General features: G+C 40.3%; 1 protein-coding gene across 3 annotated transcripts in view; it reads left to right on the forward strand.

Annotated features, from left to right (window-relative positions):
* The first annotated feature begins 6,664 nt into the window (after positions 1-6,664).
* Positions 6,665-13,491, forward strand: part of cd276 (CD276 molecule) — a 105,028-nt gene continuing 98,201 nt past the window's right edge. For 2 of the 3 annotated variants that reach the window (XR_001812523.3, XM_017466614.3), the window contains exon 1: positions 6,665-6,921. The gene's annotated coding sequence lies outside the window, so the exon portion shown is untranslated. Of the gene's footprint in view, positions 6,922-11,690; positions 12,298-13,491 lie in introns of those variants that run through there. The other variant, XM_017466615.3, reaches the window with a different exon arrangement.

Genomic DNA, 13,491 nt, shown 5'->3' on the forward strand with positions numbered 1-13,491 from the left:
CCCTGGTGTACTGAAGGGTGAAACGCCATTAGAAGAAATGAAAGCCTTTATTCGTCAATATAGTACAGTGAAATTATTTTCTCGCATATTCCAGTTTGTTAGGAAGTTGATTTCAGAGCACAGGGTCAGCCATGGATACAGCAACCCAGAAGCAAAGAGGATTAAGGGCCTCGTTCAGTGGTGGCTTTATTCAATAAAAACTGCTGGGGCTTGAACCCCTACCACTCCCACCACTCCCACCCTCCTGATCAGTAACCCAATGCCTTTAACCATGGAACCCCATGATGTAGTGAGAAAAAAGAAGAGCTGACCCTCCTTGATCTCTCCTTGGTACCCTTAACAACACCATGTGCTGAGGCCACTCTCCACCAAATGCCTCTGGCTAACCAGCATCCTGTTTAAAGTTCATTAACCGAGCACGCCTACATGACTTATGAGCCATTAAGGTCCTTAAAGCACAAAAAGAATCAGAGAAGATGACCATCAAGGCTGCTTTTATCCAGACTGACTTACAATTGAAACAGGATACAAAGGAACAGTCAGTTGATGGTTAAAGGTCTTGTTCAAGGGTCCAACATTGGCAGTTGGTGGTGCTGGGATGTAAAAAAAATACATAAATAATAAATAACCTTCCAATCAGTAGTCCAATACCTTATATATTTCTTCCCTTTCTGTGTTTGGTAGTGAACTTCTCCAGTGTTCAGGTTGTAGTTTCTTGGTTTCCTCAGTTTAGTCCCCCGATCTGATTTTGAGTCTGTCAGCTTGTAACAGTACTGCCTTGTACTACAGAAATGTCTGTATCCAAAAAAGCGCCATGCAATATAAACATTTTCAGCTAAAACTGAGCCAAAGACAGTAGATTTATAGTCCTCGCACATATATAAGTCTACCGAATAAAATTTCTTGTCAAAGTTTTCCCAGAAGCTGGGACGTGATGGTTAGCTATGGAATGACACTCTTGTTCTAGGGCTAAACAGCTTTGTAGTATTGAGATTTGAACTCCCAACACTTGTGGATAATGGTAGGACATGGTGGGAGCTATATCTGGTTTGTTTAGTTTATGGTGCTGAGAAGCTCATCTCAGCCTCAGAAGCTCCACCCATGGAGTGTCTGATCTCCTGAAGGTTGCAATCTGATTAGCTGTCTGGACTTCCATGGTTTGTGGTTAGACAATTCGTTTAGACATTTGAAAATAGCCTCTTCCTGAAATAGTAGGTGGATCTTGTGCACATTTAATGAAGAATTGTACAAGCAACATCTCTTGCAACAGCTAGAAATCTGAAGTGCAAAACTATGAGGAGCCTGACTGCTTCAGGAGGCTTGCTCTAGTATGTGGAGGAGATCTGTGTAGGAAGTTTTGCTCTCCTTAGTCATTAAAGTAGCTGACTTTTCAACAAAGATGCTTTTGAAGGACAACCATTTGGCTTAGGAAGGTTTTATAGCTATCTTTATGGACCTCAACAAATTGATCAGCAAGCAGACTGACTCTGATTAGAGTGATGTCAGCTGTGTACAGACAGAGGACCTGTTTATTGAGAAGAAGACCTTCCTTGCAATCTCTTAACTTGGTCATTTAAACCATCTGTAGTCATTTGGCTCACTTGGGAAGAAGAAGTCTGGCAGGGATATGGTTGTAATTTGGAGTCAATAATGGCTTGGATGTCCTGCTGTACTGGTGTCAGTACAGCAGGACATCCAAACCATTAGTATCCTTCCTGTCTCTTGTGTCCAGGAAGTGGTCATGGATTTTACTTCATTTTTCCTCGGAAATTGTTGGCTTTTTCTATCCTTAGGGCCTTGTTGCCTTTTCAACAGGCATCCTGCTGCCTTCTCATTACAATCACTACACTAACAGTCAACTGAACTAAATCTATTGTATTCTCTTTTATAATCTAATAAGAAATAAAACCAGACAGGACATGATGTTATGGGAAAATAATCAATGACAGAGTGGTGTTATGCCATTGCCATGTCCAGAGTTGTTTTTTTTCTCCCTCTTATACCATTTCTAGCTGCTAATGCTAACATTTGAAATGATTATGAAAGAACAACACGCCCTCCTGTATTTTTTATCCTTTTATAGTTACATTAAATGTTGTGGAACCTCAGTGAAATACTAAAATATACACCTGTGACTTGCCTTGCATTCTGTACTACTATCAGACCTGCCGTTGTAGAAAATGAATCGAAACCTTTGGACTAAGTATGTGGTATATAGCTGTGATATAATTCCAAATAACCCGACAGAAATTTGAAGTCTATCTGATACGTCTCAACATGTACCATTACCCTGACCATTATACATGTGCCATGCATGCGCATACAGTATTTATCGCAATTGTAAAAAAAATTCTACTCATGGTTTAACAGTTGACCTACTTGTTATTTGTGATATAATGGGTTTCTTTCTTCTCTTATTCTTTATTACTGTTCTAAATTTGACTTAAACACATCTCTGAATTCATCTTGAATTACCGCAATCAGGAAACATGTCAGCACTTTTTAGCTGTTCTTTGGGAAAGTCTGGGTATTTTTTAATATTAGACATGGTGTAAATGACTCAGAAACATGTTTGCTGGAAAAGCAGTCAATATAACAGAAGGTCACAGGGAGTGCGTGTGTGTGTGTGTGTGTGTGTGTGTGTGTGTGTGTGTGTGTGAGAGAGAGAGAGAGAGAGAGAGAGAGAGAGAGAGAGAGAGAGAGAGAGAGAGAGAGAGAGAGAGAGAGAGAGAGAGAGGGGAACTAACTGGAAGGGAACAAAGGGAAGCCAAAGAATGAGTATCAGCAACCACAATGAACACAACCAACCCCAAATCACTATTTCCTTGCTGCTGACGTCAACTCAAACCAGTTATCTCCTAAAAAGAACTCCTAAATTCCGGCTTTAAATATGATTCAAGCAAAACACCAGTTAAATAAATTTAGGGAGTTGTTTGGAGTGAACTGATGGGACTTGTTTGTTTGCACTGCATTACAGTAGATTAAGTCTGCGTATCATGTATTGATTGAAGTGATTCATTTGTCCTGAGTAGAGGAAACTGTAGTGAAGGGGGTCGGGCTTTGGAACAGTGTTGCCAGATTGAGTGCTTTTTCTATTTGATGCCAGATTGAGTGCTATTATTTATTTATTTATTTATTTATTTTTTACCAGGGGCATTCATTTGTACATAAATGTACTATTTAGGTGGTACAGTGTGTAGGGTTGGCTCCTTAAACCTCCAGGGTTCCCAGTTTGATCCTGAGATCAGGTCCTTGTCTGTGTGGAGTTGCGCATATTTGCCGGTTTCCTCTGGGATCTCTGGTTTTCTTCCTCACCCCACTGTAGGTGTTTTGGCTGTGCTAGGTTGTCCCTAGGTATGAATGAGTGCGTCAGTGTACTGTTATGTGTGGTGCCCTAGAATGGACTGTTCCAGTCTTCCAGATCCACCATGAGCATGCCCAGTGGGTACTGACCATAAAGAATTGAATGAATGAATGAAAAAGATGTTTGTAATTAAACACACTTCCATCATCTTGTATTAAAATGATCATACCTGATGTCCACTGCCTAGAAAAAAAAGAAGAAAAGGACCCATTAAGGTTCTTTAGCTGGTCAACTTTCAAATGACTTTTCTGAAAGGAAGCCATGTATTCGTAGTGTTCTACAAAGGAACTTTAAGTTCTCCCTCCCAGGGTAATAATGAAGACATTTTGTGTGCTAAATTTAACCTTTTTTAAGTTCGGCGTGAAATAATTGTGAAATGCTTCAAGCACATCTGAATGACATGATGATGATCGTTTTCATTCCAACAGGCTCACAGTGTTCACCGTGGTGAGGCTGAAATGTTGTGACTCATAAAATCATACATTTTTGTGTCCTGCAAGTGCACATTATTTTGTGTTTTCCAGAAGGAGAACCGTCTACAATGTGAAGGAGTTACTCAATACTGCTGGCTAAAAAAAGCAAAATATGCTTTTCCTTTGTGGCTGTAATTATAGCAATAAATAGAAATATAATGTTGCGAGATTGCAAAAATAACATTCTAATCCATGACGACTCATGGCCACAATCCTATGGATAAAACCTAATCGATAGCTCGATACTGAAAGTATTAGGATTGTGTAATGCGTTATATCACGAGGTTTCATCGATTGCATAATAAGAATTGTTTTCACACACACACTTAAAGGCGAATAGGCAACTTTGTTCATGATTTCTAATTTTTTTTTTATCTGTAAAGCCTGTAATGCTCCATGGGGTTCATGCCATGTGTCCTCCAAATACCATACTAAACAGAAAAGCTGTAACCCTTTCATTCAATCCAATAAAACACTGAACTAAGTTCTGTCACCTGTCCTTTAGTGTAATTTCTAGCTTGTCTGGACAGTGTGTGCTTAGTCTGTCTACGTCTTAGGGGGGGAAATATGATAAAGTAAATACAGCGAAATATCACACCAAATAGAGATTTAAATAATAATAAAAAAAATCTAGAAGGCATGACTGTCACTGATATGCTGCTTGAATCTACACTCTGGGCTAGAAAGAAATCAGCCCCAGCTTTGCTTCTTCATACCATTCTGTGTATATTTCTTATCACCATTGGAGGTGGTGTTGCACATGGTTCGACAAAAATATAAAATTATCCACCTTAAAATATTTGCAATTAACAGCAATTAATAAGTAATTAATGTTTTTATCTTGTGTCTGTTTCTCTATTCATTTATCTAATCCATAATGTGTTTTCGAATCGGGTTTGTTGTCGAGGTTTAGTTTAAACCTATTCAATTCAGAAGGGCCAATCAAAGAAGCTAATGACTTTGATAAGGCAATAATTAATATGAAAACTTTGATAATGGCGAGATTTCCACTATTGGTTTACGGACCACTTTGAAAACCACTGTCCCAGACGATGAGATGATGTGTGTTTTTGGAGGTATGTTGTACATGCTTGCGCTGAAGTCAACTGTCGTGGACACGACTGTTCATTGACATCACTTTGTGCGTGGGAGAAGAGGTTAATTTGGTTCCAGTGAAGGGAAACTGTGATGCTACAGCATGACAAGACATTCTAGACACTTATGTGCTTCCAACTTTGTTGCAACTGTTTGGAGAAGACCCAGTTCAAACGTTTACACACGCTTAATTCTTAATACTGTGTGTTGTTACCTGGATGATCAACGACTGTTTTTATGTTTTGCGATAGTTGTTCAATCCCCTGGCTCTTAATGTGTCACGTCGCCTTCTTGAGCATCAGTGAACGTGTGCACCTTTTGTAATAGTCGTGTACGAGTCACTCAGTTGTCTTCAGTGTGAAAAGATGTATCTCAACATCATATAGCCGCTGTGGGAAAGGACTCAAATATGCAGAAGATGCTGGAAAAGTAAAGAATGTGCAGGACCTGGAGGTTTTTTCTGAAGAACAGTGGGCAGTTTAACCGCTCAGGACAGACAAGGGACTCGTGAACAACTCTCACAAAACATAAAAAACAGTCGATGATCATCCAGGTAACGAGACACAGGATTAAGAATCAAATGTATGTAAACTTTTGAACAGGTTCATCAGTTATTATTTTGTCTTGTGGACTTTATGTAAACATCTGGTATGTGAAATAGCTTATTCAGGACAGGACTAAATAAAAAACAAAGTGCAATTTTAATGCCCTCTCTTATTATTATTTTTTAAAATGATGAACATTTTGCAGATTTGACAAGGGGTATGTAAATTTATTAAAATGTACTAATTTATTAAAATAAAATTATAACTGTATATTCTTCTTCTTCTTCTTCTTCGTCTTCTTCTTCTTCTTCTTCTTATTATTATTATTATCATTATTATTATTATTATAGCTGTTAAAGGAACTTAAAGGAATCCTGAAGCTCCTTCAGCACCACTGTTTCCCACATCCTTGACTGCCAACTTGCACAAATTCCATCCTTTTCAAAATGAATATCTCGAATATTTTTCTCAAGCCAAGGATGGCTGGAAAAGCGAATATTGTGTGGGAAGACGTACAGCCAAATAAGCACCGACAAACCATATTTCCTGCTAATGGGTTGCTATTGTAGAGCAAGATATACCCACGGGGGTGGGATATATATGGTCTGGAGAGAATAACTGGGCGAACACGAGACTAGTACAGAAAGAGTCAGACAAAAATAACCGAATAAGTAAATAAATAACTGTAATCGTTTTCCAGGAAGTAACAAACTATCAAATGAAAGCAAACATATACCCTGCTTAAAACAAAACAAAAACAAAACAAAAAAAACATAGAATCTATCAAAGAAATTCAAATGGTTTCCACTACAGATACCATTACAAACCATCAGCCAACCATTAAAAAGTTACCGTTACTATCATAGGTCTTTAATGGTATCCACAAGACATAACATGCCACCAATAGACGGCAACAAATTACCACTAGAGACCCACAGAGACCATTACAGTTTCCATTAAAACCAGTACAATTCCCATTAAAACCATTACAAATTCTATGACGGTTTCAATTGTGTGTGCTTTTTTTTTTTTTTCTCCCCAGCGTAGTACTATTGTATATAGACACCTATGTCTTGTAAATTACATTATTGGACAAATTTGATTTCAGGGCTACTTTTAAACCTGTATGAGCATGTAGTTTGTGTAGGAAATCTGGCAACCTCTCTGCCAACAGTAAGCAATCTGGCAACCCTGCATTGTGAACGACAAAGCGAGCGAATGACCTGGGAGCGGTTGATTTATTTTTTTTATTCTCCTCTGAATAAACCCTGAATAAAGCATACATTAAGCGTAAACTCGGAGACTACACGGTTTCATTGATGTAAAGAGTGAAACGTAGCTTGGGGATGAATAATAATAATAAATAAAAAAAGCTATGAACCAAGTAAGCTAGCTAACTCTAATGTGTTTCCACCCGTTACTGCCAGACTGGACTCCATTTGCGGTAAGCAAACTACTTTCTAAATGTTTGCTACATGTTTGTTTCACTTTATACCTTTTGCCTGAAGGTTTCACACCGTGAATATATTGGAAATTGTTTGGTAAATTGTTTTTATTCGGCTGTGACTAGCACAAACAGCTGTGCGCAGCAGCTGGAAATTGAGGAAAAGAGATTCATGTCTTGGGAAAGAAAGAATGAATCGCTTGCCTTTTAAATTGTAACCAGTTCAGTTACATTTGAACTAAAAGCAGTGGGAATTTCTGTTTGTAGTTGTCTTTATTCATTTTTTTTTTTTTTTTTTGCTCACATGGATACCAACTGACCATTTGAAGATGTTTTCGGGGATTTTTAGATGGCCACTCCTAAGAGTTTTGAGCCACAGATTGAGGTTATGGAACTGCCCAGATTATAATAAGAGAATACATCAGCATGGAAATGAAGCCAGCTCATGCAGCCTGATCTTTTGCCATCTATTTTTTTTTTTTTTATAACTTTTAACAACTACAACAATAATAATAATAATAATGATGAGAGTTATCATAACGATTGTATTTTTTTAATTTATTGAGTCCTGCCCTGAATGCGCTATTTCACATAACAGATGTTTATATATACTCCACAAGACACAATAATAACTGAATTTACACAAACGAACCAGCTCAGAAGTTTACACACGCTTGATTCTTAATGCTGTGTGTCGTTACCTGGATGATCATCGACTGTGTTTTATGTTTTGTGAGAGTTCTCCATAAGTCCCACTGTTCTTGTCCCACTGTTCTTCAGAAAAATCCTCCAGGTCCTGCACATTATTTGCTTTTCCAGCATCTTTGACGTCTCTCCAACAGCGAGATCCATCTTTTCACACTGAGGACGACTGAGAGACTCGTACAGAAGGTGCAAACGTTCAGTGATGATCAAGAAGGCATCACGATATATTAAGAACCAGGGGGGTGTAAACTTTTGAACAGGATGATCGGTGTAAATTGTTATTATTTTGTTTAAAGATCTTATTTTAGTACCGCCCTTTAGAAGCTACATACGACATTTACATGTTTCCCAGAAGACAAAATAACAACAATTTGCACAGGAAAAGCAGAGAATGTGCAGGATCTGGAGGCCTCACACCTCCAGGGTTGGGGGTTCGATTCCCGCCGCCGCCCTGTGTGTGTGGAGTTTGCACGTTCTCCCCGTGCTGCGGGGGTTTCCTCCGGGTACTCCGGTTTCCTCCCCCAGTCCAAAGACATACATGGTAGGCTGATTGGCATGTCCAAAATGTCCGTAGTGTATGAATGGGTGTGTGAGTGTGTATGTGATTGTGCCCTGCGATGGATTGGCACCCTGTCCAGTGTGTACCCCGCCTTGTGCCCGATGCTCCCTGAGATAGGCTCCAGGTTCCCCGTGACCCTGAAGGAAGGATAAGCGGTATAGAAGATGGATGGATGGATGGATGGATAGTGTGTGAATCCATTTAACATCTCATATTTGAAACACCCTTTTCCACAAGTCATCCATTTCACGTTATTAATAAAAATATGCATTCTAGCTCCATATTCACTCAACCGTGTCACCAGAACACATTCGCCCATATTAAATATTTGTAATGCCACATGTTGGACAGGAAGTTGAAGAATCTGGTTCACATTTTGCCGAGGTACTAAGAGTACCAAATGGGAGTGGAGCTAGATAAAGTATTGAATGGATAAGCGCAATCATCACAGAATTGTTACTCAAAACAAAACAAAACAAAACTTCGAAACAAAAACGGCTTTTCTACCAGAAAGCGATTTTGAGCAGTAAAACTTTCGTTCTCTCCTCAAAGACGTCGTTTTATTCATTTATTTGATTTCAGTGGACCAGAACATACCATTTTATCATCAGTTTGACACACATAGTCACACATTCTGGCATGTAAAGCATTTCAAGTTATAGGAAGCATGGAATGCCACATATTCCTCTAATACCAAAGCAATTTGCCAACCATTACAGTTTAACTCACGATACATAATACTTTGCATTCATTTACAGTTACGTTCAATGTCGTGGAATGTCTAAAGTTAGATCCTGTTATCACTTTCGTTACAGCCTCTTTTCTCACCAGCCTTATTGTTACAAAGCGCTGACACTGGAGACTCCTTCCATAAACGCTATATTTATTCATCCTTTTAGTATTAGGCATAGATTATAGATTGTAGATCTCGGCGGTGGAGTCTTTGTGGTTAAGGCTCTGATCGGAAGGTCGGGGGTTCAAGCCCCAGCGCTGCCATGCTGCCACTGTTGGGCACTTGAGCAAGGCCCTTAACCCTTTCTGCTCCAGGGGGCGCTGTAGCATGGCTGACCCTGCGCTCTGACCCCAACCTCCTAACATGCTGGGGTATGCGAAGAAAATAATTTCACTGTGCTCTAATGTATATGCGACCAATAAAGACTCATTATCGTTATCGTCTGCCATACTAGTTCCTGTGAAAGACTTGTTTGACTGACAGCCGGAAGTGTTGTCAAAAGCAGCTGTTATAGAACGTGAATCAACACCTTCTGACCTAGTATACCTGTGGAATAAATTGGCTTATGTCATCATACCAGCGTAGTGTCACAGTCCTAATTCTGTCCCATTCAAACTGGACAATGTGTTTAAATCCAAGCTGGTTTAATTATTTAATTTGCCCCCCCTTCTTTACGTCCTGATTTCTCTCTCTCTCCAGAATATAGTAACTTAAGGTCTTTAAGAAAGCTTTCTGCGCTGACTTTGAGAAGATAATCGTGTATTTCTGCACCCATTGAAATCCCGGGGTTGTACAGTGTCTAGATCTGGTTTCGATTTCTCTGTGGAATCAGACGAGCTGAACAGGAAATGGACAAAGGAAGCAAATCCGTTCCGATCCAAACTCAAGAGCTAATAAATAGATAGAGAGGATAGATAGAAATTAAAATCCATGTGGTCTGTCAAACTAATTGTGGTTAATTGTCGACCAGCTTCTTAAGGGCTACACTGTGTATGAAATAAGGGTTTCTATATCACATTTCTTGGCGAATATAGATTGAAATTTACGCATTTCCAGGATTGATCGCTTGATTTAGGTGACGTGTTGCTTGTGCTGCACTGCATTTTACTGGAACTGTTTTATATGCCAGACAAGGTCTAGACAAAGTCTTAAAACTGGCAGGGGACACCCGCCACACACACACACACACACACACACACACGCTGTTATTCACTCACCACCAAATTAATTAGCCCAGCCTTTCTCTCAGAGAGTATAGTGGATTTGTTGTAGTGTAGTATCAGTGTAGTGTGGTGAAAAACCTTCAGTGACTCCATATAACACATACACACACACACACACACACACACACACACACACACAGAGGAGAGAGAGGGAGAGAGAGAGAGGGAGGGCGAAAGGGAGAGAGAGAGAGAGACAGACAGAGAGAGAGAGTGAGAGAGAGAGAGGGAAGAAGGAAGAGAGAACACGAGAGCGAGAGAGAGAGACAGACAGAGCGAGAGAGAGAGACAGACGGAGAGAGAGTGAGAGGAAGAGAGAGAGAACACAAGAGCGAGAGAGAGAGAGACAGACATAGAGAGAGTGAGAGGGAAGGAGGAAGAGAGAGAGACAGAGAAAGAGACAGACAGCGAAAGAGTGAGAGAGAAGGAGGGAGAGAATGAGAGACAGAGAGAGAGAGAGTGAGAGGGAAGGTGTGAGAGAGAGAGAGTGACAGAGAGAGAGAGTGACAGGGAAGGTGTGTGAGAGAGAGAGAGAGAGAGACAGACAGAGAGAGAGTGAGAGGGAAGGTGTGTGTGTGTGAGAGAGAGAGAGTGACAGAGAGAGAGAGTGAGTGAGAGGGAAGGTGTGAGAGAGAGAGAGAGTGACAGAGAGTGAGAGGGAAATGTGGAAGAGAGAGAGAGAGACAGACAGAGTGAGAGGGAAGGTGGGAGAGAGAGAGAGTGACAGACAGACAGAGTGAGAGTGAGAGGGAAGGTGTGTGGAAGAGAGAGAGAGAGAGACAAACAGAGTGAGAGGGAAGGTGGGAGAGAGAGAGAGTGACAGACAGACAGAGTGAGAGTGAGAGGGAAGGTGGGAGAGAGAGAGAGAGAGAGAGAGAGAGAGAGAGACATTGAGAGATTGAGCATGAGAGAGAGAGAGAGAGAGAGTGACAGACAGAGTGAGAGTGAGAGGGAAGGTGGAAGAGAGAGAGAGAGAGAGAGACATTGAGAGATTGAGCATGAGAGAGAGAGAGAGAGAGAGAGACATTGAGAGATTGAGCATGAGAGAGAGAGAGAGAGAGAGTGACAGACAGAGTGAGAGTGAGAGGGAAGGTGGAAGAGAGAGAGAGAGAGACAGTGAGAGATTGAGCATGAGAGAGAGAGAGAGAGATTTAACACCCTGGACAGCTGGGCTTGTTGGCAGTTGCAATCAAGGAGACTGCACATTTTTTGCATTCTGATTTATTACGTTGCAGTTAGATCTTAAAAACAGTCATTTGTACAGACGATCTGCTTTATGTGAATTTTGTGAGCTGGTATTAGCCGTGTCATACAGCTGTGCATCTAAGGTACGCTGTTGAAGTTTTTATACACGTACCGTGCGATTGCACTTGCGCCAATTCCAGTACTTTTCCGCAAAATAAGCGCAGCTTGCATCGCAAATTTAGAAGAAAAAAAAATCGAACATTTTTGTCATGAACAATCTCCACGAAATGCTGTAAGGACCGTTTCTTTCTTGAAGTTACCCCCCCCCCCAAAAAAAATAAATAAATAAATAAATAAATAAATAAATAAAAAATACAACTTGTCATGTTACTGAGAAACCACAACGTTCCTTCGTCCCGAAGACCCTCCTGTGTCGGAAAACTTCAACTCACAGCTTTAACTTCGACCGTAGCAGAGTACTGTACATGTCCGTGATTTTCTCTGCGGATTTCACCTCACACTAGAAAAAGAACATGTTTGGCTGCTGCTTCTTGCCATGTTTAGTCTTGTAGCGTATGTATCAGTGACCCTCCCCAGATGTTGAACACTTCCTGAGTCCATGAACAAACGGATGCTTCTCATATACATTGTGATTCATGTTTTATCGTGTATATATTTAAATGCTTCCTGGATCTGAAATAAGCGTCTCTTCTCCACTCCGGTACCTCTCGGACTGCTTGGACGCCATGTTGTGATTGGAACGTGATCATCTGACCAAATGACGCAAACATCTGGGTTTGTAGAAAATACAAAACCCACTAGAAACTCTCTCCTACTGTGGAGTATTGCTGTCTGGATACACGAGTTTGAATTACAGCAGGAGCTATTCTCACTATTCTCTCCGATCAGATTCCAAAACAGCACTTACTGCATGTGTTCGAATGCGATTTCATCTTTTCCACCCTGTGCATTAGGTAAATAGAGAGATTTTCTAGCCTCTCTTTTTTTTTTTTTGCTGTGCTCAGGATTTGTCTGCTGGGATCAAAGCCTTCGCATGCGATGTGATGTGAAGCTTTATGTGTGACTCAGTGTGTGTTATCCTGAAAACTTGAAACCAACCAAAGAGTGAAAATTTTTATTCAGCTCTTTCCTTAGAACTATGAGTTGTTGTCTGGAGGTTTTGTTTGTTTGTAGACACTGCGGTGTGTGTATGACTGAGGCAGTAAGAAGAGGTAATGTGCGTCTGCGCTTCGACTGGGCTGTTTCATCAACACGGCAACTGCGTTTGTTTTCCGTCTCGCTCAGCCTGATGTTTATTTCGGTCATGAAAATGTGCTGTGTAATCTTGGGGGAAATGACATCAGTTTCCTTTTTTCTTCCCCCCCCACTGATGGTTGTGGTTATGATGTGACTCAGACCTGTTGCTTCTTGACCATGAGTGACATGTAATAGAGGGAAGGAAAGGAGGAAAAAAAAGGGGAAAAAATATAAGGAGTGTATGGATAAAGTAGCGTCAAAAGTGAGGCAGAAACCAATCCATGCTTGTACTGTTACTGAGGAATTAAAGGTTAAGGAGGAATTTACTGAGTTTTTAATAATAATAATAATAATAATAATAATAATAATACTACATTGTGTGGATATTTGTACTGTAGCATCTTTCACATATTTACTATGCAGCTCAAACATCAAACATAAAAGATGGAAAATAAACTGTAGTTTTATATATATATATATATATATATATATATATATATATATATATGTATATATGAACCTTAGGCACCCATGACCCTCTTGCCGATTCGCCAGCTGTCCTTCCTTGGACCACTTTTGCTAGGTACTAACTGTTGCATACCAGGAACACCCTACAAGACCTGACGTTTTGGAGATGCTCTGACCCAGTCGTCTAGCCATCACAATTTGGCCCTTGTCGAAGACGCTCAGATCCTTCCATTTGCCCATTTTTTCTGCTTCCAACACGTCAACTTCGAGAACTGACTGTTCACTTGCTGCCTAATATATCCCACCCCTCGACCAGTGCCATAGTAAGGAGATGATCGACGTGTGTGGTTTTAATGTTATGGCTGTGTCTGTGTGTGTTTGTGTGTGTGTGTGTGTATGGCCTGTGTCTGTGTGTCTCTAATGTAATTTCCCTCTATTACTAT

The sequence above is a fragment of the Ictalurus punctatus genome, chromosome 4 (assembly GCF_001660625.3).
Source record: "Ictalurus punctatus breed USDA103 chromosome 4, Coco_2.0, whole genome shotgun sequence".
Classification (NCBI taxonomy): Eukaryota; Metazoa; Chordata; class Actinopteri; order Siluriformes; family Ictaluridae; genus Ictalurus; species Ictalurus punctatus.